Source organism: Mus musculus, chromosome X, assembly GCF_000001635.26.
Source record: "Mus musculus strain C57BL/6J chromosome X, GRCm38.p6 C57BL/6J".
NCBI classification, from domain to species: Eukaryota; Metazoa; Chordata; class Mammalia; order Rodentia; family Muridae; genus Mus; species Mus musculus.
The window spans coordinates 29,774,353-29,780,730 of NC_000086.7; positions in this window are offsets into that span (position 1 = coordinate 29,774,353).

The window sequence follows — 6,378 nt, forward strand, 5'->3', positions numbered from 1 at the left end:
GTTATTCCAGACAAATTTGCAAATTGCTCCTTCCAATTCGTTGAAGAATTGAGTTGGAATTTTGATGGGGATTGCATTGAATCTGTAGATTGCTTTTGGCAAGATAGCCATTTTTACAATGTTGATCCTGCCAATCCATGAGCATGGGAGATCTTTCCATCTTCTGAGATCTTCTTTAATTTCTTTCTTCAGAGATTTGAAGTTTTTATCATACAGATCTTTCACCTCCTTAGTTAGAGTCACGCCAAGATATTTTATATTATTTGTGACTATTGAGAAGAGTGTTGTTTCCCTAATTTCTTTCTCAGCGTGTTTATTCTTTGTATAGAGAAAGGCCATTGACTTGTTTGAGTTTATTTTATATCCAGCTACTTCACCGAAGCTGTTTATCAGGTTTAGGAGTTCTCTGGTAGAATTTTTAGGGTCACTTATATATACTATCATATCATCTGCAAAAAGTGATATTTTGACTTCCTCTTTTCCAATTTGTATCCTCTTGATCTCCTTTTGTTGTCGAATTGCTCTGGCTAATACTTCAAGTACTATGTTGAAAAGGTAGGGAGAAAGTGGGCAGCCTTGTCTAGTCCCTGATTTTAGTGGGATTGCTTCCAACTTCTCTCCATTTACTTTGATGTTGGCTACTGGTTTGCTGTAGATTGCTTTTATCATGTTTAGGTATGGGCCTTGAATTCCTGATCTTTCCAAAACTTTTATCATGAATGGGTGTTGGATCTTGTCAAATGCTTTTTCTGCATCTAACGAGATGATCATGTGGTTTTTGTCTTTGAGTTTGTTTATATAATGGATTACATTGATGGATTTTCGTATAGTAAACCATCCCTGCATCCCTGGAATAAAACCTACTTGGTCAGGATGGATGATTGCTTTAATGTGTTCTTGGATTCGGTTAGGGAGAATTTTATTGAGGATTTTTGCATCGATATTCATAAGAGAAATTGGTCTGAAGTTCTCTATCTTTGTTGGATCTTTCTGTGGTTTAGGTATCAGAGTAATAGTGGCTTCATAAAATGAGTTGGGTAGAGTACCTTCTACTTCTATTTTGTGAAATAGTTTGTGCAGAATTGGAATTAGATCTTCTTTGAAGGTCTGATAGAACTCTGCACTAAACCCATCTGGTCCTGGGCTTTTTTTGGTTGGCAGACTATTAATAACTGCTTCTATTTCTTTAGGTGATATGGGACTGTTTAGATGGTCAACTTGATCCTGATTCAACTTTGGTACCTGGTATCTGTCCAGAAATTTGTCCATTTCGTTCAGGTTTTCCAGTTTTGTTGAGTATAGCCTTTTGTAGAAGGATCTGATGGTGTTTTGGATTTCTTCAGGATCTGTTGTTATGTCTCCCTTTTCATTTCTGATTTTGTTAATTATGATGCTGTCCCTGTGCCCTCTAGTTAGTCTAGCTAAGGGTTTATCTATCTTGTTGATTTTCTCAAAGAACCAAATCCTCGTTTGGTTAATTCTTTGAATAGTTCTTCTTGTTTCCACTTGGTTGATTTCACCCCTGAGTTTGATTATTTCCTGCCGTCTACTCCTCTTGGGTGAATTTGCTTCCTTTTTTTCTAGGGCTTTTAGATGTGTTGTCAAGCTGCTAGTATGTGCTGTCTCCCGTTTCTTCTTGGAGGCACTCAGCGCTATGAGTTTCCCTCTTAGAAATGCTTTCATTGTGTCCCATAGGTTTGGGTACGTTGTGGCTTCATTTTCATTAAACTCTAAAAAGTCTTTAATTTCTTTCTTTATTCCTTCCTTGACCAAGGTATCATTGAGAAGAGTGTTATTCAGTTTCCACGTGAATGTTGGCTTTCCATTATTTATGTTGTTATTGAAGATCAGTCTTAGGCCATGGTGGTCTTATAGGATACATGGGACAATTTCAATATTTTTGTATCTATTGAGGCCTGTTTTGTGACCAATTATATGGTCAATTTTGGAGAAGGTCCCGTGAGGTGCTGAGAAGAAGGTATATCCTTTTGTTTTAGGATAAAATGTTCTGTAGATATCTGTCAGGTCCATTTGTTTCATAACTTCTGTTAGTTTCACTGTGTCCCTGTTTAGTTTCTGTTTCCACGATCTGTCCATTGAAGAAAGTGGTGTGTTGAAGTCTCCCACTATTATTGTGTGAGGTGCAATGTATGCTTTGAGCTTTACTAAAGTGTCTCTAATGAATGTGGCTGCCCTTGCATTTGGTGCGTAGATATTCAGAATTGAGAGTTCCTCTTGGAGGATTTTACCTTTGATGAGTATGAAGTGTCCCTCCTTGTCTTTTTTGATAACTTTGGGTTGGAAGTCGATTTTATCCGATATTAAAATGGCTACTCCAGCTTGTTTCTTCAGTCCATTTGCTTGGAAAATTGTTTTCCAGCCTTTCACTCTGAGGTAGTGTCTGTCTTTTTCCCTGAGATGGGTTTCCTGTAAGCAGCAGAATGTTGGGTCCTGTTTGTGTAGCCAGTCTGTTAGTCTATGTCTTTTTATTGGGGAATTGAGTCCATTGATATTAAGAGATATTAAGGAAAAGTAATTGTTGCTCCCTTTTATTTTTGTTGTTAGAGTTGGCATTCTGTTCTTGTGGCTGTCTTCTTTTTGGTTTGTTGAATGATTACTTTCTTGGTTGTTCTAGGGCGTGATTTCCGTCCTTGTATTGCTTCTTTTCTGTTATTATCCTTTGAAGGGCTGGATTCGTGGAAAGATATTGTGTGAACTTGGTTTTGTCGTGGAATACTTTGTTTTCTCCATCTATGGTAATTGAGAGTTTGGCCGGGTATAGTAGCCTGGGCTGGCATTTGTGTTCTCTTAGTGTCTGTATAACATCTGTCCAGGCTCTTCTGGCTTTCATAGTCTCTGGTGAAAAGTCTGGTGTAATTCTGATAGGCCTTCCTTTATATGTTACTTGACCTTTCTCCCTTACTGCTTTTAATATTCTATCTTTATTTAGTGCATTTGTTGTTTTGATTATTATGTGTCGGGAGGAATTTCTTTTCTGGTCCAGTCTATTTGGAGTTCTGTATGCTTCTTGTATGATCATGGGCATCTCTTTTTTTATGTTTGGGAAGTTTTCTTCTATTATTTTGTTGAAGATATTAGCTGGCCCTTTAAGTTGAAAATCTTCATTCTCATCAATTCCTATTATCTGTAGGTTTGGTCTTCTCATTGTGTCCTGGATTACCTGGATGTTTTGAGTTAGGATCCTTTTGCATTTTGTATTTTCTTTGACTGTTGTGTCGATGTTCTCTATGGAATCTTCTGCACCTGAGATTCTCTCTTCCATTTCTTGTATTCTGTTGCTGATGCTCGCATCTATGGTTCCAGATCTCTTTCCTAGGGTTTCTATCTCCAGCGTTGCCTCGCTTTGGGTTTTCTTTATTGTGTCTACTTCCCCTTTTAGTTCTAGTATGGTTTTGTTCATTTCCATCACCTGTTTGGCTGTGTTTTCCTGCTTTTCTTTAAGAGCCTGTAACTCTTTAGCAGTGCTCTCCTGTAAATCTTTAAGTGACTTATGAAAGTCCTTCTTGATGTCCTCTATCATCATCATGAGAAATGTTTTTAAATCTGGGTCTAGATTTTCGGTTGTGTTGGGGTGCCCAGGACTAGGTGGGGTGGGAGTGCTGCGTTCTGATGATGGTGAGTGGTCTTGATTTCTGTTAGTAGGATTCTTACGTTTGCCTTTCGCCATCTGGTAATCTCTGAAGCTAGCTGTTTTAGTTGTCACTGTTAAGAGCTTGTTCTTCAGGTGACTCTGTTAGCCTCTATGAGCAGACCTGGAGGGTAGCACTCTCCTTAGTTTCAGTGGGCAGAGTATTCTCTGCAGGCAAGCTCTCTTCTTGCAAGGCAGGTACCCAGATATCTGGTGTTCGAACCAGACTCCTGGCAGAAGTTCTGTTCCACTCACTAGAGGTCTTAGGATCACGTGTGGAATCCTGTGTGGGCCCTTGCGGGTGTCAGGCGACTCAGCTGGCAAGGTAGCCGGGGCTCGAGTGGAGTGGAAGGGGTTTGTGCCCCAGATCAAGCCCGGGTAGCCTGCTTCCCTATGTACCGCAGTCTCAAGTTCCACGCGATTGGATTGGGGTAGGTGCTGTGTTCCACTCACCATAGGTCTTAGGGTCCCGTGGGGAGTCCCGTGTGGGCCCTTGCGGGTGTTGGGCAAGACTCTGCTGTCAAGGTAGCCCGGGGCTCGAGTCTCGAGTCGAGCGGAAGGGACTTGTGCCCCAGATCAGGCCCGGGTAGCCTGCTTCCCTATGTACCGCAGTCTCAAGTTCCACGCGATTGGATTGGGGCAGGCACTGTGATCCACTCACCAGAGGTCTTAGGGTCCTGTGGGGAGTCCCGTGTGGACCCTTGCGGGTGTTGGGCAAGACTCTGCTGGCAAGGTAGCCCAGGGCTCGAGTCTCGAGTAGAGCGGAAGGGACTTGTGCCCCAGATCAGGCCCGGGTAGCCTGCTTCCCTATGTACCGAAGTCTCAAGTTCCGCGCGATTGGATTGGGGCAGGCACTGTGATCCACTCACCAGAGGTCTTAGGGTCCCGTGGGGAGTCCCGTGTGGACCCTTGCGGGTGTTGGGCAAGACTCTGCTGGCAAGGTAGCCCGGGGCTCGAGTCTCGAGTCGAGCGGAAGGGACTTGTGCCCCAGATCAGGCCCGGGTAGCCTGCTTCCCTATGTACCGCAGTCTCAAGTTCCGCGCGATTGGATTGGGGCAGGCACTGTGGTCCACTCACCAGAGGTCTTAGGGTCCCGTGGGGAGTCCCGTGTGGGCCCTTGCGGGTGTTGGGCAAGACTCTGCTGGCAAGGTAGCCCGGGGCTCGAGTCTCGAGTCGAGCGGAAGGGACTTGTGCCCCAGATCAGGCCCGGGTAGCCTGCTTCCCTATGTACCGCAGTCTCAAGTTCCACGCGATTGGATTGGGGCAGGCACTGTGATCCACTCACCAGAGGTCTTAGGGTCCTGTGGGGAGTCCCGTGTGGACCCTTGCGGGTGTTGGGCAAGACTCTGCTGGCAAGGTAGCCCGGGGCTCGAGTCTCGAGTCGAGCGGAAGGGCATGTGAAGCATTCTTAAGCATTAGGTAAGGTTATGTGTCATTTATCTGAAGGCCAAGCACAATGAAATGATGTTTTGATGCCTTTATGAGAATAAAAAAATCCATGTCTCAAACTAATATTTATAGATTTTGTCAGTTGCATTTAATGTGTTAGTGTTATGAAATATAACATGGCAAGGGAGTACCTTTGGTGGGCTCATGCAAGGTGTGCCCCTGAGAAATTATACCATGCAACAGACCTGGTATAAAATGGATTTATTGGGGGAGGGGAGAAGAGTGAGGAACTGGGGAAGGGATAGAGGCAGACAGACAGAAGAAGCAAAGTCATTCGGTCAGAAAAAGTAGGGCAGAGAACAGATAGAGGGGAAGCTGAGAACAAAGACAGAGACAGAGAGCTCAGAAACAAGAACAATGGGAACAGAGAGAAGGGGCTGGGCCTGGAACAGTGAGATGGGGCTAATCAGTTCTTTTATCCTGCCTCACAGTTAGCAGTCTAGTTTGTTTCAAGAAACAAATATACTTTCTGTCAATGAATTCTGTAAGTGAACAGGAAATATTTTCATCTCTCAGAGCTGACAGTGTTAATTTTATAGTGTTTATAGGAGATTTTTTGGGACTATTTTCTTAAGAACAGTGTAAGCCAGGTATGTTGTCACATTCCTGTATAGCACCTACATGGAATGCTGAACCAAAACATTCTAGACCTTACTAGACATACAAAAAAATACTAAGTGCCTGTCTCAAAAATAAAATAAATGAAATAAAACCAAACCAATGTGCCTTCTATATTTGTAACTTGTACCTTCGGGAACTAATAAGATAATGAATCAAAAATAAATTTCAATTATCCTTATGAATAAAAATAATTAGAAATGTTAAGAAGGTTAAAAAAATCACTACAGGGAGGGGGAGGGGTCCTGGGTGGGAAAGCAGACAAGGAGAAGAGGAGAGGAACATGATCAGGTATTGTGGGGGTGGGAAAAAGGACTGAAGCGCTGAGGACTAGCAAAAAGAATGGAAACAGGCATCTTTGATATGTAGGAGGTTAGAAAACCCTCTAGAATATACCACAGACCTGGGAGGTGAGAGATTCTCAGGACTCAAAGGGAGGGACCTTAGATGAAATGCCCTGCAGTGGGGAGAGGGAACTTGTAGAGTCTTCCTCCAGTGGAGAGACAGGACATCAAGTGGAAAGATGGGGTTGCCATCCCACAGTCAAAAGCTCTAACCCAGAATTGTTTCTGTCTGAAAGAACTACTGGAAAAAAAATGGAGAAAAGCCTAAGGAAAAGGAGATCCAATGACAGGCCCAAATTGGGATCCAGCTCAAGGAGA